Source organism: Anthonomus grandis, chromosome 3 (genome assembly GCF_022605725.1).
Source record: "Anthonomus grandis grandis chromosome 3, icAntGran1.3, whole genome shotgun sequence".
In the NCBI taxonomy this organism is placed as follows: domain Eukaryota; kingdom Metazoa; phylum Arthropoda; class Insecta; order Coleoptera; family Curculionidae; genus Anthonomus; species Anthonomus grandis.
Genome location: NC_065548.1, coordinates 25,123,476 through 25,148,929, shown reverse-complemented (window position 1 = coordinate 25,148,929; position 25,454 = coordinate 25,123,476). Strand labels below are relative to the sequence as shown.

General features: G+C 31.0%; 1 protein-coding gene across 1 annotated transcript in view; it reads left to right on the top strand.

Annotated features, from left to right (window-relative positions):
- Positions 1-12,513: 12,513 nt before the first annotated feature.
- LOC126734182 (uncharacterized) overlaps positions 12,514-25,454 on the top strand; it is a 55,273-nt gene continuing 42,332 nt past the window's right edge. Inside the window, exon 1 of the mRNA XM_050437721.1 lies at positions 12,514-13,099. The gene's annotated coding sequence lies outside the window, so the exon portion shown is untranslated. The remainder of the gene's footprint in view (positions 13,100-25,454) is intronic.

The following is a 25,454-nucleotide window of genomic DNA, read 5'->3' as shown; positions in this document are numbered from 1 at the left end:
TTGGGCTCTGGTAACCCTCGATGGGGCATGATTGGTTTAGCAAAAGACCTGTATGCTCAATAGCCTCCTTGTCTATCGCAAATCCAATTCAGTTCAAGGTAGATTAGTTATTAAATCGTGCTACTATAATAAAATCATAATAAAAACATAGTTAGAGCCTTTACTAGTTTTGTGAAATTGTTCCCAACAAGACCAAATAGTGCAAAACAAACAGCATATGAAAATTCTAAAGATCAGATGAATCACTAAACGGTGACATACAGGGTCATGAAATGTCATTTTTATTGAAATGGTTTTAAAAAATTCGGGGGGTAATAGTACTCCTAAAAATAGTAAAAGAAGTTTCTATAAGTATAGGGCGGGAAATGCGTGTTAAGGGAATTAGGGGTACTGAAAGGGTGAATTAACGTTTTTTTGCAATTAAAAAAAGAGATATAATTTTCAATCAATTTTGAATCTAAATTAAATTGTGATACTGAAAAGTTATTTTGAAAATTGGAAAGGGTAGTTTTTTTAATATGGGTTGATAACTGGTAAATCAACATAAACTTATGAAAGTTATGGCGTTTCAAAAGTAGTTAAGTTATTAAATATTTAATGGACAAATCAAAATTTTATGATTTTTTAAAACACATATGGCTTTAAAAAATTAAATAAACAAAATACCAAAATTGTGTATTAAATCCATACTTATTTGATTCCTTCGATTCAGAGATGCGGTCACTTTATTTATTCTGCATCTCGGTAAAAAAATGTTCTGGTTCACAATTATTTTTGTTAGTTTATTGTTGTTGAAGTGTGCGTAAACGTAAAATTTTATGAATTATGGAAAACCTTGTGTGTGAACGGGCAGATATGCATTTTATTTATGAAAGAGCAAACGAAAATGATCTTTTGGTTAAGCGCTTGTATATTCGAAAATATCCAAATCGCAAGGCATTTTCTTACCATACATAGGTTTATTTGAACCCAGAAACCAAGACCCTGGCTAGAGTTTAATGGTATGTACAACCGATGTTGAGGAGCGCGTTCTAGCACAAGTAGAGGAAGATCCAGGGCTATCTGAAAGGAGAATCGTAGGATAACGTGAATCACTATTCTGTGTGGATAACTGTTCATACTTAACTACTGTACATATCCAAAGGGTACCAGTTCTTGCTCCAGTAGACTATCCCACTCGAATCATCTTCTGCAGTGTTTATTAAGAAAACTGGTACAAAAAAACCTTTTTTGGCAAATGTTTTGTACGTGGATGAAGCTGGGTTTACAAGAAATGGAATTTTCAATTTCCGTAATACACATCACTGGTCCGATGAAAATTCTCAGGTTATTAAATGGACATCAAGTTCGATTTTGAGTTAACGTTTGTGCAGGAATTATTGCCGATAGACTTATTGGACCATTTTTTTCTATCCCTGAGGTTAATTTTACACCTTTCGAAATGTCACTTATTTCTTATAATAATAACTTAACTCTTATAAATGATCAAAGTTTCCTTAACTTTCTAATACATGGTCTACTAGCACTTTTGGATGAAGTTCCCATAGTGCATCACCTCATTTTCGGCTAGCGGCTAAGAATCATTTGAGCTTGGCCAGCAAGATTACCAGTCTTAATCCACTAGATTTTCACTTTTGGTGCCACTTGAAAACTTTGGTTTAGTCAGTGTCGATTAATACTGAAGAGCAACTACGGCAACGTATTATTGACTGTTGCAATCAAATTCGTACAACACTAGAGTTACCACAGGGTACGCAGATCGTGGAGAAGAAGAGCTGACGTCTGCATTGAAATGAGTGGTGGTCACTTTGAACGCTTACCATGAATGAATTAAGAATATACTATTACTATTTTATCAAGGGATTTTGGTAATTGGTTTATTTTGTGTTTTAAAACTGTGTTACATTGGAAACCAATAAGTTATCTTTATGGTCAGCAACTACTCTGGGCGATGTGCAACGAGGACCTTTTTTGTAGGAAAAACTATGTTGTTTGCGGAAAATGAGCCCACGTTGCAAAAGAAAAATCTCAAAAGAATTATTCACGAAACAACCTCCAATAACAAAAAAAAAACGTTTTTTAAATTTATCCTTTCAGTGCCCCTAACTCACTTAATATGCATTTTTCGCCCTTTACTCATGGGAAATTTTTTCCTTGAATTTTTTAACACTTTCTGTGTTTAACTGTATTCTTCTCAAGAAATGGACATTAACGTTGAGGGCAGTGGGATAAATAAGTAAAAACAGAGGTGAACAATGAAATTAAAATATAAGGAGTTTATAAAAGAGGATAGAGATATCATAAAGACTTGCAAAACAAATACAAGGTGTCTCTGTTATTTTATTTCTAACATTTAAGTCTGTTTATATGAAATTGCTACTAGTAAAGCAATCATTGGGAATTAATTATCATTATTGACAGATACAATAATAAATCGGTTTGACGCCCAATGACATGAGTTTTGTGTCTGTTGTTTATGAATGAAATCATTTCTACATCGCAGTTCGGCGTCGGTTTCGTGCTCGTTATGCTCTTCATAACGTCAATAAAGTACCTCGAACCAATCTTATCAAATCTTGGATAAATAAATTTGAAGAAAGGGGTTGGATTGAAAATATTCACTTTCTTGAAGTCCTACGAAATGTGCGCACTAATCAAAATATTAGTTGTATCGTGTTCGCAGTTGCCGAATATTCACACAGATCAGTGCCACAATGATCCATGATATTTTTGGCCCTGCCTTCCAAACCTTTAATGGCTTTAATGAGCCATTAAAAAAATGAGGTGGTGGTTTTAGCAAGATAAGGCTACTTGTCATACTCTTCGCAAATAAACTATTGTCAAAAAGAGGCGATATTAACTGGCTCCTAAGAAGTCCTGACTTTGCTCCAAGCAATTTTTTTTCCCCTTAATAATTTTAAATGGCAAGGGGTAACGAGTAATAGCGTGTTTAAAAGGTCTTTCGAAGTCTTTTATTTTGACGTCTGATTTTTTTAAATCGGTCGATTCGTTTTCGAGAAAATTAGAAAAATCTTTGTTTATCTTAATTTATTCAGACAGAAAACAAAAACATGAAAATATCAGTTTTTATTTCAATAAGTGTTCAAAATGTTGTCCGTTTTTGGCCAAACAATGATATAGGCGATGTTGAAATTCTCGACCGACATTTTCAAAAACATGTTGTGGGATATCATGGCAGCTGTCGATGATGCGTTGACGAAGTTCATCCAAACTTTCAGGTTGGGGAGTAAACACAACAAGACGGCGCTCCTCCTCACTATGTTCTTCCCGTTCGGCAATGGCTAGACGACGAGTTTCCAGATAAATGGATAGGACGAAGGGGGCCTATAGAATGGCCTGCTAGATCTCCTGATATAACGCCGTTAGACTTTTTTCTATGGTGTCATTTGAAATCTATTGTGTTTACTCCCCAACCTGAAAGATCATCGACAGCTGCCATGACATCCCACAACATGTTTTTGAAAATGTCCCTCAGGAATTTGAACATCGCCTATATCATTGTTTGGCCAAAAATGGGCAACATTTTGAACACTTATTAAAATAAAAACTGATATTTTCATATTCTTGTTTTCTATCTGAACAAATTAAGATAAACAAAGATTTTTCTAATTTTCTCGAAAACGAATCGACCGATTTAAAAAAATCAAACCTCAAAATAAAAGACTTCTATAAAACTAACTAAAAGCTTACTATAACCGTAATGAATCGCCTATAAGTTTTACGAATCGGTTAACATTTTCCATAATTCACCATATTGTAATATAATGAAAGTGTAACCGAAGATGCATACAAAGAACGTTGCATTATAATGGCAACTTAATGGTAACCTAGTGACCGTAATAGGACAAAGAAGAAAAGGTGACATATTGGTTATTCGCGAAGGCCGATTTTATCTTGACTATGAAAAATCATGATTAAAGGAATCATAAGCAAATAGATATTCAAATAGGTCAATCATTATCGAAAAAACCGGAGCTATAATAAAATGATAAAAAAGGGCCAAAATCTTAAAGTAAGAAGATAACAGGAATGAAAATAATTTTTCGTTCTTAAAAAAATTCAGTAAAACCTCAAACATACCTAAAAGTTTATGAATTATCTGACTTTTAATTATTTAAATGAGTTAAAACAATATTAAATAACAAATAGGGAGTTTCTGGTATATTTCCTCACTCTGAATAAACTGTCCTCTCCAAGCTTGACTTAAGAAGATCTTTTATCTTATATGATTCTTAGAATCTCAAATAGGCTAACATTTATGAAAATAAAAAATATTACATTTCTCAATCTGTTCCTCATTTTATGTTCCTATTGATGCCTGAATCATCTTAAAACTAAATAAAAATTAACAAATACTAATACCCTTTTAAAAATGCTATATTTATTAGAACTCTCATGCATTATTAGAATATTCATGCCATAATCCTCGACATCTTTAGAGTTGACACTAATATTCTAAGACACTATCGAGTTTATCAACATATTCTATATTTTTTTCGCCACCTTTCACATCCATGCCCTGATGTATCGAGAACTAAATTTTTTCCAGTTGCCATCGACTTAAGCAAACATCTGTAAATTATATATTATTTATAGAAGAAATTATTTACCGTTACCACATAATTAACGCTAAAAAAATGTCGGTCATCGGACGTATTTAAGGCATTGAGTTTTAATTTTTGATTGACTTAAACTCGTATCTCTTTCTCGGCTCTGTGATGCCGCCTCGTTTTCTTTCATGTTTCGTAATGAATGATATTGGATTACTATACTGGGTGAATTCTTTTAATTCACTATACTAGGTGAGTAATTTTATTGGTGAGCGCTCTTGTAGCTACTATATCATCTTTAAGATTTTCATTAGTAAAAATAAAATTTGAACTCTAGAGATCTGAGAAGATGTAAATCTAACTTTTTAATGCATATTATTTGTAATAAGTGTGTAAGTATCCCAAAATGCATTACTGGTATACCATGTATTAAAAAAGTCCCGGACCTCCTTCATAATTCGTGAACGTTCCCTTTTATCAAAAAGTGACCAAAGTTATCTTGTTTAAATAGAATGGTAAATTTTTTATGCATTTTCCGATTCCACTCTAATATAAAAAGATATAATGGTTTAAAAATTAAATGTTGATAATAGCTTCCTTAAACGCTTTGACAATGTGCAAATTGTACTAAAAAGAATTTGCTACGTTTTCTACATATCGGGAATTATCAGTTCACACTTTGCGCTAATTCTGTCTTGTAATACGTAAATATTTTCCAGGTTCGCCGCGTAAACTTTATTTTTTAAATGCCCCCAAAGAAATTAGTCTAAGGGCATAAGATCAGGGCTTCCTGCTGTCCATTCAATTTCACCTCTTCTGCCAGTCTCTTTTTACATTAAATCCAAACTTAAAATTATATTTAATCAAAATTAAAATTGGCATGTCTTTTTATTTCTGATACTATATGATTTTGCAGCAAATGCAGATATCGGGTGAATTTAACTTATCATCAATAGAAATGGACCTATTATCCTATTACCAAATATACCTTCCCAAATATTGACCTTTTCAGGATACTCATGGGTATGTATTTCATAGGCATCCAGTGCGAATTTTTATCTGACCAATATCTGCAATTATGTCCACTCATCAGAAAAAGTAATATTGTTTGCCGAATGTTCGAACCGATATAAAACACGCGTCTGACTGGTTGGCAATTGGGCAAAATGATAAATTTGGGTCTTTAGTAAAATGTTGTATAAACAGGTAAAAACAGTACTTTTATAAACTATCCTATCTTTTAAGCTAGTGAAGTAAGGTATAGCATATGTTACATGAAGTTGTATTAAAACTTATAACCAAAATATATTATATATAAAAATTATAATTTATAAATGTAAAATTATAACCAAATCTTTTATACCCCAAACTAGTAATTGTTAACCCAAAAGTGATAAATGACATTTTAATTTAAATTGTCATCCAAATATTTAACATCTCTTTATCCTAAAAAAGTGAATTACTGTAGATAAATCATTGTATTACCCAAGCATAGTAAATGAACTCCTGTAGTTTGACCCAATAATATTGTAAAATGTTTACTAACGTCAAGCGTTTTACGACCCAATATTAATAAACCATGACCCAAAAAAACATTATTTTTCTCACGTGTTTATTCAACAAACTGCCTATAAACTTAAAATTGAAATCTAATACAAAAAGAATAATTTTCGGATTTACTGCATAATTAATGCTTTTTTAGCTTTGATTGGTTGTCCCATTTTTCGTTTCTTGTCAATCGGAATATCTCTTGCCTCTGAAGGTGGGTGGCTGAACATGCTTAAGCCGAATTGCCAATCCAACGAGATGCTTGCAAATATAATCTTTCAGAAACCCTGGGGACAATGCCCCCCCCCCCCCCCTTGTTCAGTGTTAATTTTAAATAGCACATGCTTCGACAGCTTTGTCCATTGGTAACTTTCTGTACACATCTTAAAAGACACAGTTGGCAGATAAAACATCTCTCAGTATTAATCACGTCCTCGTTAAACAAATCCCTCACCATATCATTCACTGATGGCACTCACGAAGTGTGTCACCATCTTTTATTGTTTTATTTAAAGATTCTAAAGTATTGTTTGTAGCAGGAGTCCCCGGAGATGCGCCCAAATACCAGAACCGATTTAGTATTAGCCATTACCTTTCAAAATATGGCAAAAAATTCTTCTAATCTTTCCACTTGTCCAACAATTTTTCGCAGATACGCTCACATATTTCCTTAGTTGAGGCACACTGTATCAATATCCTTTAGGATTTTTTTGTTTTTTTCCCACACTTTACTCTACTTTTAATTGCATTTTTTTTTCGCATGAGCCCAGGCACAGTCCTATAATTACATCAGTTCCAAACGTGCTCGCAAAAGCAGTTTGTATACTCGGCTGCATCACAGACCAAAACTTAAAAATTTTCATAAATTATATTGTATACATAGTGAAGATAATATGTGTTTCAATGTGGAGAATAAAAATATGAGGTCCTCTTTTCGTTCTGTTGTCATAGCTAATCCAAATGGGTGAAAATGTTTATCTTTGTCTTTAGTCTGAATTACAAGTTCTGCAAATTCTTGTCAAAAAAGCTTGTAAGTAGCATCTGCGTGAAGAATAGTAGAATGGCGTGATAGACCAATAAACTGGAAGTTCTGATATGAATCATCTTCAGAAACTTCATAGGCGATAGCAAAAACTTGGTGATCATCATCAGGTATTTGAGAGTTATCTTTTGACCATGATTCGAGCTCTCCCAGGCTTATTACTGCCGGCCCGTATTTTTTCTTAAGTGTGATTTTAAGCTTAGTTGGATTAGTCCACTAATTTTACTTAAATTCTTCATTATTGATTTTGGTTTTAAACGAATATCGAATAGTTTTTCTATTTCATTTTTCGTTTTCTCATTTAGTCCACTAGTGGGCCGAAAGTCACTTTTTTATGATCGTGACATGTTTCAGTACGGAATAATAATATATCATCACATGATGTATCAAATAAAAGATAAATGACAGCAGAACGCTGAATTTCAGCCCGAAGCTTCACTGCATTACAATGATAGTAACGTTTTACTCCTTCTTGAGTATGATATGAACTTGTTGTACAGACCAGATCTTTTTATTTTTTGTGAATTCCTTTGCGCTCCATACAGTCATACATTTTCTTTCAAAACCCCAAATTTTACCGTGCCTTTGAAGTTTTTTCGTATGCTCTAAGATTATATCTTCATCCGATCCGTTAAGTTTTCATCCGATCCTGATGAAGTACTCAACAACGGGGCACAAGAACTCGATCCCGCTAAGTTTTCGTCGGCCATATTGTGAAGAAAATACACGTGGACGAACAGTATAAACAAAACTGACACAAACGTATTAAACGCGTAATTTAATTTTGTCGCGCTAATCGGGTCGGATTAGCGCAGAGCGCAGGGCATGTCCGGAGATCGAGAGGGAGAAGCTTTATAAACCGAGATTTAATTTAATTTGGCGTCGTTATATTTTTTTTGGTAAAATGCCTACGTTTAATGGCAATCATAATGGTTTATTTAGGTAGTAAAAGCATATTAATTTGCTTGCTATATTTGGAGATCATTTACTACATTTAGTATTTGAATACAATTTGAAGTATAGCCATGACTAAAGCAGCTAAAACCATGATAATTTTAGACTTATTTTGGTACATGTATCGTTTTTTTTGGTGTTTAGTGTATTTTTTTGATAAGGAAGCTTAGGGTCTCAAAGTATTCTTTGATGGTCATTATATTTATTTCCAAAAAATATTGCTTTACCATGAAAATACTTCAGGCACTAGTTTTATTATGTCCATCTCATATCTTAATTCTTTGCGCATTAGTTTTACTCTCAGTAATTACTTTCAATTAGTCCCTTTAAATCCCTTGGAGTTAACCCCTTTTACACTCTAGTTACATTACTGATGTGGCATGCCAAATATTATTTCTAGATCTTAAATTTTTTTTTTAGATAGGATCTTATTAACGTTTGTTTGACTATTAAGTAAAGATAGTAAAATTTTTAATAGATTATAAGATTTAAAGACATAATAGTTTTAAAAAACAACTTTTTTTTAAATCTTTTTCCTTTTTTATAATTGTTATTGGGAAAGTCAATTGAAATAATAAAATGTATTCAGCGTAAAAAATATAACATATACCTAGCGCTTTCGGCCATAGGCCATGATCAGGGCTATGACTTCGTTAAAAGAACTACTGTACTTAAGCGAACCTACACATATACCGAAGATTATCCTTACACAAAAAGGGCCAGGCGGGCAAATCCATGGAAATGGCCCTACACTACCTCGTTAAAAAGATAAAGGATACTTAGGCAATGGTAGGTCCTGCCTGGATGCGTTCCTAGATATTGAAGGGCTGTTTGAAAACACCTCTTACGGAGTAATCTGCCAAGCACACGAGTGCCATGGCTCAGAACCCTCTCTGGGTGCTGTTGCAAAACTCCAGGATAATTATATTTCTGAAAATCACAGGCCACTTGCGCGCTATAGGCCTGCAGAAGGGGTTTTGGTAATACCTGGAGGAGACAGTTAAGATCCTTCATTGGATCTACTCATCTATATTATTAAACCTGTTTTCATATACGGGGCTATCGTTTGGTGACCATCTACAGAGAAAGTAAAAGCCTGGCCTAACTGTATAAAGTCCAGCGCTTTGCATGTTTCAGCCTAATAGATTGAGCACGACAGGTCTGTCATCTATGTGTAACATATGCCCGCTACACTACAAATCAATGAAGCGCAGAGAGCTGCTATTTAAGCAGAATAATCCTTTTTTATTGCGGATTTCTGCCTTTACAAATAGAGGTTCTATTATTGCCGTTTATTTGACTGCTAATATGGTAAAATTTTTATGGACGGACTTGGCCAAAGGACTTATTAAAGATTTTGGGAATATATTGCTTTAGTAAAATACTAAATTAAGTAAAACAAAATATTAATTTTTAAATTTTAATTCTATAATATATATAAAAAGGAAGACAAACTAAGACCTCTAAGGAGCTCTATTACAGGAGATATTACAGGAAAATAATTAGACACTAAATTATTATTGATTCTTGCAGCCTGTGTTCTATTTATAAGAAAGCTGTTTAACCAAACCAGAATGTTTACTGAACAGCCAAAAGTACTTAATTGGTTAGATGAGTCTCAACATTTGCTCTGTCCAAGACCTTTGCAAAGTCGGTATAAATTGCTACTGGATGGCTGTACTCTTAGGCATCCAGAGAAGCCACTTTATAAGCAGCAAGATGGGCTGTGGTAGAACATGTTCTGCAAAAGTCAAACTTTTGATCGTGGACCAGCCCTGTACATAAAAAAGTTAATTAATCAGCAATCAAACGGTTAAACAATTTAGTCAGTACCAACTAATTACTCCCCCATATTTAATGTATTATTAATGGTATAATGTAGCTAAGCTTTCATGATTTAGAAAAGATCCTTTTTTTAGTTTATCGATACATTAATAATCATCTGTAAAGCTTTTGTAAGCAATTTTTAATAAATATATTTGAAACAATATCAGGGCCACTAGCAGTCTTATTTGGTAATTTTGAAATCTTGTCAAACACTTTTATTATGGATAGATAGTTAAGCAAGATACTTCTGTGACTTGAAATTTGTTAGTCGAGAACACCATAAGTCATATCTATATAAACATTAGAAAAATGTTTGGAAATTAAAATTTCTTCTTTGGATTTCCCTCATAAATTATTAAAATTCATAGTATTAGGTGAATTGTTTAAATCGTATAAACAAATTTTTCATTATTAACTTAACTTAGTACTAAATAAAATTGACGAAAAACACAAAGTCACGGTCTCACAACATGTAATTAAACGGGCTACACGTGTTTCGCTCTAGTTAAAGCATCATCAGGCCTTTAGAAGTTTATTTATGTAAGTGTGTGGATGGCTTCTAAAGGCCTGATGATGCTCTAACTAGGGCGAAACACGTGTAGCCCATTTAATTACATGTTGTGAGACCGTGACTTTGTGTTTTTCGTCAATTTTGTATGTTGGTCTCTTAGAGAATAATGGATGAGATTTTTGGATTAGTACTAAATAGTAATGACACATCCAGGATTTCGTTTTCCTAGATGTATGCTACCTCTCTTATTTAATAATGTATTTTTATTTGATTAGATTTATGTATGTTCATTTGCACTGACATGATTCTAAAATAAGATAAATAAATAGATACTTCATCTTGATATGCTTCTAAAATAACTTAGTGCTTACACTAAACATGCTCTTAAGATTAAAATAGAAAAGTTATCTCAAACTATCAAACGATTGGCATTAATTGTTCCATTGGCTTCAATATTCTTGACTAAAGGGGGAGAAAAGTAAACTCAAAGTCAAAGTCTCACAAATCAAGCGTCTATTAAAAGGTTACGCGTTTCGCCGCATTAGGGCATTATCAGAGGGCATCATTAGGACATTAGGAAATTATCAGCAACGTTGCTCGATCCCATTGTTGGTACCACCGACACAAGGAATCACTGCCAGTAAAGTCGTCAATAAATATTTAGTAATAATAGAATATGCTTTAAATAAAAGTAATATTACCATTTATGAAGTAATTACGTATTTTTTTAACGACTTCATTAGAGTAGAGGTACCTACCTAATAAGAAGCATTTTCACATTCGAGTTTGTATTTACTTACATTTTTAAGATCCGTATTCTACGTTTATGAAGATGGTTGCCTTATGATGTGATGTTATAAAAGTATCGATATTTACTTGTGAAAAGATAGACTTTAATTGTCTTTTTTTCCACTCTGCGACTTAAGTTTTTACCATTGTAACAGTTCACAAAAACTCTTAAATGGGATCTTATTTTTTTTCCGACCAAAACTAAATAAAAAATACCGAATCTCACAAATGCCGAGTGTAAACACAAAGCCGTTTAAATTTGAGAGGATGACATTTGGCTTATGTGCGGTGTTGCCATGCCACATATTTTAGAAGCGTTAGGAATAAGAATGTTAATATTTTTTTTTTGGTTTAAAGATATTTTTGGTGTAAAAGTTATATTTCCTCTTAGAATAGGTTATATCTACTTCTGCGTTTTATTTTTAATACAAAAATAACTTATATTATATGTTAATCTAAGGCTAAAAATTTCCATTTTTGGAAATATGTGTAAACTTAACAACGGAAAATCGGTAAATACGTTTGAAAAGAAAATACCCCCTTGCCCCTGGGCACATGTTGAACTCAAAAAAAGTTGTTGTTTACTGATTCTATCCTTTCAATGCTCTAAGACTTTAACTAAATCTAACACCTTAAAGGTAAATATTTATAAAAATATTTGAGTAATAAAGGTAAGCACCTTTATAGCTCTAGTTGTAATATGATTAATATGACTGAATAATATAATTTTAGGATTACGACCCGAAGCTCAACCTCAAACTAATAATAAAATTTTATGAAAATAAACAAAATACCACAGGACCACAATGAAAGGCTTCAATAGTGTCAGATCTAAAACCACTTATTTTCATTTGCTGTGATCGAATAACAGAGACCCATATAACTATAATAAACCATTAATCCGGTCAAAAGCTCTAGAAAAATCTGTAGCCAACCTACAAGTCCATTAAAGTAAATTACTTATAAAATAATCGCACAATTTAGGTATTTCTGAACAAATGATAATATGGTAACAAGTTGCTTGATGAGATCTAGCCTCGTATTTTTATTAAGAGAAAAAAGCTTAAAAAAAGGTTTTGAAAATTGCTGCAAAAGCAAATAAAGGTGCCTTTAGTAAGGTTGTACTTAACATATGAAATCAGTAGAAAATATGCATATTATGTATGTATCGCAAATATTTGTCGCCGTCACGTCTACAAAAAGCAAACACATGGTCAAGGTAACAAGAAAAATCGGTCGAACGCACCGAGTCGAGCAAACAACGCGTAGTAGGCCATGTCGTATCGCATCTTCTTCCTTCTTCTTCATCTCTTCTTGTCCAGCGCGTGTGTCTGGGTCAGCAGGAGCACCCCACCCCCTGCGGCTGGTCCTGGTGACCGAGTGAGAAACCGGCGACTTCTTCTTTCCTAAAGCAGGTGGATCTCCATTCTTAAATCGACGTTACTCTTCAACAAAACAACAAGAAGAAGAAAATTCTATTAACATCTAGATACCACCGGTGGTTGTTGTTTGAAGCGAAGAAGAAGATGCGTTATCGGTCGTCAAAGTAGGCCGCGGCGATAGTGTTTTGGTTCTTATTCTTCAATTACTGTCTGTCTGATATCCGCGCGAGAAAAAAAAAGTGACGATCGATCGTGTCGAAGTCTTCTTCACTCGACGGCTGGATAAGAGAAGATTTGCTTGGTACTTTTTTTTCGCGGTCTCTTAGCGGATATTTACTTAAAAAACTGTGAATTTTGTGGCTTTTTTAAAGGACCTTTTTGACCTGTTAAAAGATCTTAAAAATATTTTTTTCCAATTTGAAAGTACTACAGAGGAAAAGTACCAACTTTAGAGGAGAATCAAATACTTTTTTAGGTAAGCAATTGTTTAAATTTCATTTAATAGCGGCAAGGTTTTTTCTTAGTAGGTTTCAATCAGTTTTTTTATAATTACAACTTTATATGATACATTTTCTATTTTTATTCTTTGTTTTTTATTATTATTTTTTTTATTTGGTTTCTTTTATTCTCCTTACAGCATATTTTAAAGATATTTTGCTCATATACTCAATGGTGATAAGAGATATATGCGCTAATGCACATAATAAATGTGGTAATAAATGTTCTCATGACGCTAATTATAATTAATAAATAGTCGCATTTACTTGAACTTACTTACTCTTATATTTTCTTTATTTTTTATTTACTATAGTATATGAATTTGTGCAGAAATCTAAGGCCTATATATGAATTTCCTATTTAGAAAAATTTTCATTTTAACACTCATAACCATTAAGTTTATATGTATAACGTATATATAGTAATAAAATAAAAAATAAGTGAATATCACTTTCGGTTTTACCAAAAACAAAGCTAAGTGGATAATTTTAATAAGAAACCTGTATATCTTAATATGTCATTCAATATAGCGAAATATTCTTTTTTTATTAACATATATTAAGTAGTTATTATTGTATTAAATTCTTAATATTTATTCGTAAAAATAGAGCAAAAGGGAACTTTCATCTTAACTTAGAAATTTAAATAAAACATTAAATATAATAACTTAAATATTTTTCCGTATTTAAATTAAAACATTTTATATTGACTTTTAAATTAAATTTTTTGTCTTAGGTGTTCAAACTGTTCTTTAAGTATATTATTTCATAATTGATATGATATTTTTTAAATTTTCTATAGCTTATTTGGTGTAGGCTTAAAAAGTGTTTTGCCAATAAATTTTGTATAAGATTTAGGTCATTAAGGTCAATAGCTTTATTATAATATTCCTATTTAAAAAATATATATAAAAAAATATCTTATTATTTTCACACCCTATACAGCGTAGAAGCGAAATTTTATTATAGCATTTTTAAGGCAAAGAATAAAATTTTTAGGTCATATACATCTGCCTTATATATACAGAGAAATAAGTACATCTTTTAATTACAGGTTTTACTTTACTTAATTTTTTTACCTATATAATGTCATTATTATTATTTATTAACTATCAAGTCCAATACAAAATAATAAATGTAACTTAAATATACTAGTTCAAAAATATAAATTAAAATAAAAAAAAAAATGGAATTAACAGAACATTGAATTAAATTAAAAGGAAACAAAACTAATAACTTAACAGCAAAGAGATGACGTAACAGTAATTGAGATTTTATTATTTTTATATAAGCAGTAAAGGCCTGTCGACGTTTCCAGAAAAGGTTTAAAAGGTCCAAAGTGATCAAGAACATCTGGTTTATTGCTCAGTTCTAAGGTCCAAGATATGAATAAATTATTGGTATAGTTTGTTCAATATATAGAGTTTATAAGTTTCAACTATAAGCTTTAGGTTCTTCTCCTTTCTTTGAATTGATTGAGGTTTTGGGGTTAAGTAATAAGCGGAGATTTTTATAATGAAATATTTGATCACTAAAAATCTATACTACCTATAAAATTTACGTTGAACTCTTTTTAACCTAAAGATATGATAACTGAGTAGGTTTCAAGATATATACTCTAGAATATTCAACAAAAGGAAAAATACAGTATTTTAATAGATTTAAAGACTCCTAGAAATTGAAAACATGTATACAGGGTAATACAAATTAAGCTGTTGATCCTTAAGGGTATTATTCCTTCTCATAGCTTTATTTAAACTTTTCCCCTTAAAATGACCTAAGGATTAACACCCTTAAGAATCAGCATCTTATTCTGTAACAACCTGTATAAAATGTAAATTTTTAGTAAAAACTGATTTGGATTCTAGAAGCACTCTCAAATCTTTAATCTGTCTCACACACCTAAGCCAACTACCGTGAACATAATAAATAAAATCAGTTCACCATCTTGTTCTGAACAATTTTATATAATATATCATACCATTAATCTAGCACCAAAATGAAAGTAGTGATGTCATTCATTAAAAAAGAATAACAGAGGACCTAGGTGAGATCTTTATGGCACTCCTGAAGAAGAGGTCAGTGTATATGTGTAACCTTCTCATCCCTCTCGAGGCCATCCTATACTAGAGGGTTTATATAGATGAATAAGTTCACTTTAGTTAATAAATTTTGTCTGAAAAAATTAAAAGATACCCCCACTAAAATTTTTTATTTACTATAATAAATGTTATAGCATTATTTTGTACAAATCTATGCTCTAAATAAGAATAGCGCATTCGAAAACTTTGAAATTTGAAAAGAAAAAAACCACCAAGGCATGCATCACTCGAAACATAATAGTAGCCAAAATTAATTTTTTCTAAATTTTAAACTTAAAGCCATAAACAATTGGAACTTTCCTATAATAATTAAAATGATATTTATTAAAAAGTGAATTTCTTGACATAAAAAAAGGTTTAATATTTTCATTCATAATATATTTTTTATTCTTTCTATAAAATGTTAAAAAACTCAAAATTTAAATAAAAAAAAATAATTAAAGTAAACGTAGTTATTAAAACTAAAAAAAAAATTAAAAATATTATAATTTTATACTGGTTTGTTAAAAATAGAGAAAATATTAAATGTAAAATAAAAAAATTGTTTTTTAAAACTTTCTTTACAAAAGAAAAACTATGAAAATTTGACGAATATCATCATAATGAAATTACAACATATTTTTTAAAAAAATTCATAAATAAATTACTCTTTAAAAAAATTCATAGTTAAATTACCCACTCCTAATTCTTAATTCTCATAAAATAAGATGTTTTTCAATTTCAATTGCAGATACTTAATACATAATTATGAAATATTGACCCTGTAAACAAACCTGGCCTTGATAACATACACACATTTCTACAATATAAACATTATTGCATTGTATGTCAAAATCACTATGGTTTATTTAAAATCATGTTGTTTCCATCCACAAGTCTGGTTATACTTCAAAATGTAATAAATTATCGGCCCATATATATTCTGAATACCATCCCTAAAGTTTTTGGGAACCTAATAACAATATTCATTACTTATTGGATGCAGAAATCGTTCAAAAACAGTTGTGGTTTCAAGTCTTAAGCTGAACTGAACTTACTTATACTAAACATACTAAACATGACATACTAAAGGGTGTCTTGAAGGGTGGCGAAGAGAGGGATCATCCCATATACCCTAATTTCTCTAAGATATTTAAGAGGATCCACTATAGCTATATAAGTACACCTAGAGCATGTATCTTCTGCCTGGAGCCCAAGCTATAAAATTCATATTATTAGGTAGAATATATGCCTGCCAAATTATTTTGTATTTGTTAATAAAAGTTGTAATGTTAATATTAAAGGTACATTTCCTATACATTTTCTTAATAATCAAAAATTTTAAGTTTCCATTACAGCATGGTGACTTTTAGAAAACTGAATCCAATGATTGGCCTGTTGTATTATTTGTTTTACCACCATTCGCACTGTGCGAGATACAGTGGACTGCTCAAAGCCTAGCTCTCCGCCAATTTCGCTTTGAAAACTTGATTTATCATATATCTTAAACAAATTTTTATTCTGTGGACAGCAGATCACAGACCACAGTCTCGCCTAAAAACTTCTGACCTAACCACTCCACATTTTCCTGCTCAAATCGAAACGCTTCTTGTTTCTAGTACTTTACATTTTGGAGATTTATCATTTCAGCCATATTTATTTGCAGTCCTGTAAAAAATTAAAATCGTTCCACGTGGAATTCGCGGATCCACTAATGGTTATGGATCTGATGCTACTAAACAGCAGCATCACTTTTACTCAAGTAAATACTCACACTTGTAAACAAATTATTGGCTTTATTCATACGCTTAAAGCAAATCCTTTTATTTCGTGAGCATTTGCTTTATACTTTTAAGTAAAAGGATTTAATTACAATTTTATTCATACTCATTGAAGCATTTAGTTTGAATTTTGCAAGTATAAGTATATGCTCGTTTTTATTCATATGGCTTAATATCTCTCTTATGCACTGTTTCTAACATACACATTTCCCAGGGGATTGACAAAGCTAATTGTAAATAAATTATTGAAGAAACGGAAAAAATTCATACATATATAAGATTTCAACAAAGAAATTTTTCTAGTTTGGCAGTAAGTTTCAAAAGATTTATACTAATGGCAATTACTTGTAAAGAAACAAACTAACAATCATTAGTTAACAGAAGATGATAAAAAAACAATAACCCAAAACTATTATAGAATTAAAATATTACACCTGGATATATTATAAAAGAAAGTAGAAAAGAAGCACAGACAATATTAATTATATTAGATAACATCAGATATTTGGATAAGGGTTATATACCATATTCGTTTAACTTCTATCGCAGTACTAACAAATAAATCCAGATAATAACTATTCAATATCTTAGTTCAATCATATAAGACTTACTTAGAGTACAACAATCATACTTCCTCAGTCCCAGATATAATTTTGGAATAGGAAAGGGGATCAGATCTATAAAGTTACAATTTTAATATTTGGCGCTATTGATTATATCACACATAAATATTAAACACTGAGTTAGGATATATGCAATAATTGTTTTTGAACATTCAGTTTGGACCATATTATAATAGCACCATATTTTAAATCTTGTTTTACAAAAGTATTACCAAATATGATAACAATGGGAATTCATTTAATGTTTTTGATACTCTGAATAATAAAACCTAGAAACCTTACAGCCTTTTGAAATACATGTGAATGATGCCTTAAATAAGATTAAAATGCGACTTCAAGATAAAAAGACTTATCATTGATTTCAAGTTGAATATGATATATAAATGTGGTAAAAAGAACTAAATTAATTCAAAAGATGTCTAAAAGTAATAGACGTCTAAAATACTTATACTTAATGACATTTTATTATTTTTTAAGCATATCAGCGTTGTCGTTCGTTGCTACAATATGTACGCACACAAATTGGTACTCGGGGGATTTTTGGTTCCGGAAAAAATCAAATTTGATATAGTCATTGCGAAATCAAGATAACATTGTGATATACATGAATTGCTGTTATTTGTAGAAAAAATGGCTCTTGGGGGATTTTGAGGGTCAGAAAGTTTAAATTTGATGTTTGCTAAGGATGAACATGAGAGCAGATATATCGACGTCCAATGCGCAAAAATTGATACACAGAGAGTTTTTAGGTAAAATGGTGAATTTTATATGGTGTTATAGATTCACTAAAAATAGGGTTCGTGAAAATAAACATGAGATTTTCATAACACTATAAAGTGAGATAGGATCGGTTATCAATATATCAATATATCAATATGCGGTAGAGTACGTTCTTCCAAAGTCATTTCTAACTTTAAAAAAATGAGTCATTGGAGAGCGAATAATAGATAAAATATTATTTGCTATTTAGTCATGTAGATTCGTGCAATATCACTTAAAAATTATTCACAAGAGACGCATAAAATATGTACACAAAATTATACTTATTATTAATCATTCTTGGTCCACACCTACAATCAACATTTTTTTACAGGTTGCTCGAAGCATATAATGAAAAATAGACGATGTTTTTCATATACAGTGCCTTCATTTCAAAACGATCCACCCTTAATAACTTTCTTAAAAAAAAAAAGAATACGTCAAATTAGATATACAGGGGGACGTTTAATTATGCATTTATTGAAGTTCTGTCAATCACCTCCAGCTAACCTCACTTTAATATGTCAAATGGGAACCCCCATCGTGTGATACATCATAGTAAGGAGCGTAAAATTCTCTATTTAACGGTACCAAAAAAAATGAAATCGGTAAATGCGTAAGCAAATAGTTCTAGAAATAATGAATATTTTATTTACGCCAAACTTTGGTATGTCAAATGGCTACCCCATGGTGTGATACATTATTTTAAAGGGCATTCATTATGCTATCAATGGTTGTAAAAAAAAATAAAATTGATTGACCAAGAAGCAATTAAAGTGTAAATCGGTAGGGTAAAAAAACAAATTTAATTAGTTTAACAAATTTATTTTATTAAATGTTCAAAATGCGCGCCGTTATTAGCAAGACAATAAAAAAGCCTATTTTCAAACTCCTTACGAACATTGGCAAGGGTCTGCCCGCTAATTTCTCTGCATTTTATAAACTTTGCTTTTTAAGTAGCCCCAAAGAAAAAAGTCTAGTGGGGTTAGGTCCAGAGACCGTGCGAATGGTCTCGATTGCACCACGTCTGCCAATGCACTTTTCTCGAAAATTTTCATCAAGCCACTCTCGAACTACCAAAGTGTAGAGCGCGGGAGCTCCATCCTGCTGAAAATGTATATTATTTTCATTCAATAATATAGCACCATGTTGATCTACTTGATTTTCCATAGATTGGATGATGGAAGGGTATATTGCATTTTCTAAAAGGTTTAAATAAATTTCGCCAGTCAAATTTTCTTCCAAAAAAAAATGACCCGATTATTTCATTCCCATAAATTCCTGCCCAAACATTAATTTTTTGGGGATATTAGGTATGGCCTTCCCGAAAAACATGCGGATTTTCATTATCCCAGTATCTACAGTTATGTCTGTTCACCAGGACATTTAAAAAAAGGTCGATTCGTCACTGAAGCAAATGTTCTTCAATATTTTTTATTCTATTATTTCTATTCTTTCGGCTAGCGTATACACCATTTTATTAACTCACTGTTTTAACTAAAATTGAAAAATTGCATGCGTCAAACTGACAGTTTTAACAATAATAAATCGCCTGTTTTTTAAACGCGTTAAAAATGTAAGGTATTGCAGTTTTTTTTGTACCTATTAGGTAGGTTTCGCAAACAATATATGTGAAATAAATACACATACAAAGTTATAAGACTGCAAAGATTTTTGCAAAAACTTTGAAGACACTCTTTTTTCTTGCAAATAACGGTACACATTCTTTACTTAAAAAAATTAATAATTTGCTTGAACTAAATGTACTGTTTGTTACCTCACATTTTAACTTCTAAATTGCTTGTATTTTTTTTTTTTTTTGATGATTTATTATAAAAAATGTAAGAATTTTAAAATGATGTAGGTACCACACTAAAAGTATTCATTTAAGATACCAAAGTTTGGCGTAAATAAAATATTCATTATTTCTAGACATTTTCGCTAACTATTTGCTTACACATTTACCGATTTAATTTTTTTGGTACCGTTGAATAGAGAATTTTACGCTGCTTACTATGATGTATCACACGATGGGGGTTCCCATTTGACATATTAAAGTGAGGTTAGCTGGAGGTGTGGAGGTGAATAACAGAACTTCAGTAAATGCATAATTAAACGTCCCCCTGTATATCTAATTTGATGTGTTTTTTTTTTTTTTTTTTTTTTAAGAAAGTTATTAAGGGTGGATCGTTTTGAAATGAAAGCACTGTATAAAAACACTGACTTTATTTTACTTGCATTATCAAATAAGTACGAAATTAAATATAGATAAAAACAAAGTGTGTATTGAGTACAAAGTGTGCGTCTACTTGCTAAATCTCGACTACTACTCCTCTTCTTTATTGCATCACGCGCACGACGTGCAAGATTGCCAATGTTCATTATGTCTTTAATATTTATCACAGGTATTTCAAAAAAATTGAGATTTAATTACATTTTTCTTCTTAAGATAGTCTAAGATTATTTAAATATAGATCTTTATATCTTAGTATTCTGACCATCCATCAAGATTTTGGGAAATTTGTACCTACGGTATGATAATATTAAATCAATATCATGGAAAGTTGCAGCTAAATTTTATAATCTTTATCTAAATGTAATTAAAACTCATAATAGTATATAAAATTATAGATGCAAAAAGATGTAAAATTATATAATTTTTGCAGCACCAGATAAGGGGTCAATTAAAATCCATGCTCTTTCAAACTTTTTTCTTTAAATGCTCACATTTAAGCCTATATTAGCTTTTTTCAGGGCGCATAAAAAAAATCAAAGATTCATCCTGAAGGAGTAACGTTAGCATTTAAAGAAAAAAAGTTTGGAAGACTTTGAATTTTAATTGAACCCTTATCCAACTTAACCCTTAAAAGTTAACTCATTCAGGGTTCTAGAGTCATTCCTGTTAATATTTATATAGGCTTAATAATCAGATAAACCACTCAAACTAGTTCAGTGTCATTTATCCGATTAGATTAAATAAATAAAGGAAGTTACCATTATTAGTAGTTAGTACAATCTTAACGATAAACAGGATAGCACTGCTGTTCAGGTGTGTTAGATATGTCTGCTGAGCAAGAAACTGGTACATAAAAAAGTATAAATCTTCCTCTAATAAAGGTTATTGGCACTCATCAATAGACAATATGATGTTAAAAAATAGAAGACCTAAATTTTTATGGATACTATTGCTTACTCTGTCTAGGTACTGTCATTTAAACTGAGGAAGTTCTTTAATAAAATAGTTTTATTACAGACTTTATTATTTAAAATTGGTAAATTGTATTCATCTAGATTTAATATCTGAATATGATCTACCCGATTATATTTTAAAACACTTAAATATGATAAGATGTCAAAGCTTTTTGCTACTTTAAAAGCAAGAGTTTTTATGTGAAAATCATAAAATAGCATAGTTTATTTCATATATTTTAATAGCATATAAAATGTTATCATTAAAAGAATGAACTAGCGTGGTAAACAATTTCTTTTAAAAATAAACTACACCAAATTTCATTAAAAATCTAAATTATTTTTAAAAGTAAGTTAAGAAAAACCACAAATTGACTTTGATATCTTTTATCTTTGTTGGCATTAACTTTCGAATTAGACAAATTAGACAAAGTTAAGCGCCACCTTTTCTGAGACCTTAATTTGATTCGTTGTAAGCAAAACAAATCTAGCGGATAATAAACATACTGCAAATCATTTCTCAGGCTGCAATTCTCTCGCTGTGCCAATATTCCAATTTTCAGCCTATTTTACAGAGGAAATGCCACAATTAGTCGACAGAAACGGCTATTACCTTAGAAAATTTATACTATCTGTACCGCTTGAGTAACATCTCTATATGGACAATGCCTAAAGCAGAAGATCTTATTGCTTCTTGTAACATGTTAAGTCTAATTAAATCACTTTTATCGTAGAGAGAATCAGACGCCATGTAGTTGATGCCAGGTTGAATTTTTGTATTCTTTAAAGTATTTGATCAGAATTCTTTATCCAAAAATTATTATAATAAAGTATTTTTAATACGAAATATTTATTACTCGATTAAGCATACAATTTCTTTAACTGCTAATGTTTATTGAATCACTGGTGCCGATGTAATAAGTTAATAAAAGTAGTACCGTTAGGTTCATGTATAGCACGACTCAATACAGATCTAATTTGTTTACATGTTTTACTTTCTACTTTGCGGTATATTGTTTGTTGGTGGGTAATAATTATTAATATGGGTTTCTCTTTTATTTTACTTTTAACTGGTTTTTAAAAAGAAAAAGTAAACTTTAAATTATTAAAAAATATTTTCTTTTTTTTGTAAATGGTCTTGGAACATAAACTTTCCATTTCCCTCTTTGGAATCAATTTAGTTCCCTCACATATCAATAGTGAATCAAGATCATGTTGAGAACTATCGGGTCATAGCACGGAAATATGAGCTACCAAAAGAGTTTAAGTCACTGATGAGTAATTTCCAAAGATTATGCGAAAATAATTTGTTTGTCTAGAAACTCTTGTGGCAGGTCAGGAATATCATTTTTTTGGAAACATGAATAACAGTTTATCAATAAACATGGTGATCATCAAGTAAGGAATAAATCCAATATCTCGTAAAACTTATTTTTTAAATCGCTTGGAGCCGTCGATTTTATTTATTTTTTGGAGCATATTTTGCAAAAAATATAATGTTGATATCTTAAACAAGCTTTGCATTTTTTTAAAATTCCAACATCATTTTTTAATTGCATTCTTGAAGTGCCCTTACATTTGTAAACATTTTTCATGTATCAGCTTAAATTAATATGCAGCTTACTGAGATACAGTGCCTAGAAATCTTGCCGACGATTGGCTACGGTAATCAAGTTAGAACGCAGGAACGCAGATCAGGAAGTTTGTGAGTTATTTAACCAAAAAATATCCCAATCGTCCGCCAATATCACAATCGACAGTCAGCAAGATTGAGCAGAAGTTTAGTTCGGTCAAGTAAGAGACGTTCCTAGATGTGGTCGTTGTCTCAAGTTGATTAAAATAAGCAGGTAGAAGTTTTATTGGCGGTTCAAGATATTCAGCATGTAACATCTAGGCAGGTAACAAAGAGATGGATATTGGAAAAACAAGTGTTCTTAAAATACTACATGCAAATAAATACCACCCTTATATATGAACATCTATCAAAAACTCTTGGAAGGAGACTTTAAGAGCTTTTGTAAAATATGTCTTTGGAGAACCCAAATTTAGTGAAAAATATTAATTTTCCGATAAGCCGCCTCCTGCTTAAATGGTGGCATAAATATTTAAAACTATCGATATTGGTCCGATGTAAATCCACACTGGATGAGGGAAAGATATACACAATTCAATCGAAAATTACACGTGTGGGCTGGCGATGTTGATGACATTATTATCAGATATTCCTTCTTTAAAGGAAATTTAACAGGTGAGAGATACCGAACCAGTTTTGGCTTCCCTTTTTCTTGAGATAGTACGTCCGAACTTGCCACACCATAACATCTAGTTGCAACAAGATGGTGCTCCCCCTCATTTTGCTGTGGACGTTCGGACTTATTTGAACGACACTAGCTGGAAGGAGCGGTGTTATTAAGTGGCCACCAAGATCACCCGACCTAACATTACTAGACTTTTTATGCGGATACCTTAAAGGAAAGATATTCAAAAGCCAAGCGGTAAATTTATGTGACTTAAGACACCGCATTCATCAAGAAATACGTCTAAGAACGCCCAAAATGGTTGGAAAACTTTTCTTCATGGTCTTTTTTTAAATTTTGACTAAGAATAACTCCAAAATACTTGGACTTAGGTATAGCACATGCTATATGAAAAATGTTTAGAATTGTAAGGGCAATCCAAAAATGCAATAAAAATTGGGTTGCAATTTGAAAAAAAAATTGTTTGTAAATTAAAGTATGAATACAATTATAATAAAATTGTATTATAATTTAATGCAGTGTCCAAAATATCCAAATTCATTGATTCCGAGTATAAGGGGTAAAAAATTACTTTCCAAGGTTCAAAATGTTTTTCCAAGATTTCTCTTTCAAATAAAAAAATAAAATCCTTCAAAAAGAAAAAAAAAATTAAAATAAAAAATACTTGTTTATACATTTTTAAGAATTTACATAAAATATATATTTTTTGAATCAAGGAAAAGCATGTTAATTTGGTAAAATTTAAGATCAAACTATATATAAGATTATAATTTCACTTAAAATTAAAAAAGCACATTTAGAAAAGAAATATATGCAGTAAAAAATTAAATATTAAAAATGAGAAAAAGTTGTATTAGGTAAAAATTAAGATTTAAAGAAAAAAAAATAGGAAACTGGATAAAAGTAAAAAAAAATGAATATTTATTATAATTATTTTTCGTCGATTAACACAAATAATCAGAACCTACATAACGAAACATTATCATCCTATATAAATAAGAAGCTCAATGTTGCAAATTCATTTTCTTTTGCCTCTGTGGCAGATAGCAATATATTAAAAGTAGTTTATAACCTAAAATCAAATGCAATTGGCCAAGACAAATAAAATTTAAATCTATATTTATACTGTTGTCCATTTTTAATTCCTCATATTACATTTTGAATATTTTTGCTTGAAATCAGGTACATTTCCAGAATCATAAAAACGCCAAAGTCAGTCCATTGTGCAAATGTAATAACCCTAAGGAATTAAGCGACCTTCGATCAATCTCAATCCTTCCTTGCTTATCCAAAATTTGAGAAAAAGTAATGGAGACTCAGATTAGCACTTTTGTAAATTCTAACAATATTTTACCCATTAAACTATCCGGTTTTAGATAGAGGCATAGTTCTGAAACAGCTCTTGCTGAGGTCACTGATTCAATATTAAAATAATTAGATTTGAATAATGCATCTGTTCTTATTATGCTAGACTACTGTAAAGCATTTGACACTTTAATCCATGAACTGTCGTTGGCTGTACTGAAACATATTGGGTTGTATGACAAGGTATTAAGGCTAATTAAATCATATTTAGCAGATACATTTCAAAGGGTTTGCATCGGTGATTCTGTTTCAAGTAATGTAAAAATAACAGCTGGTG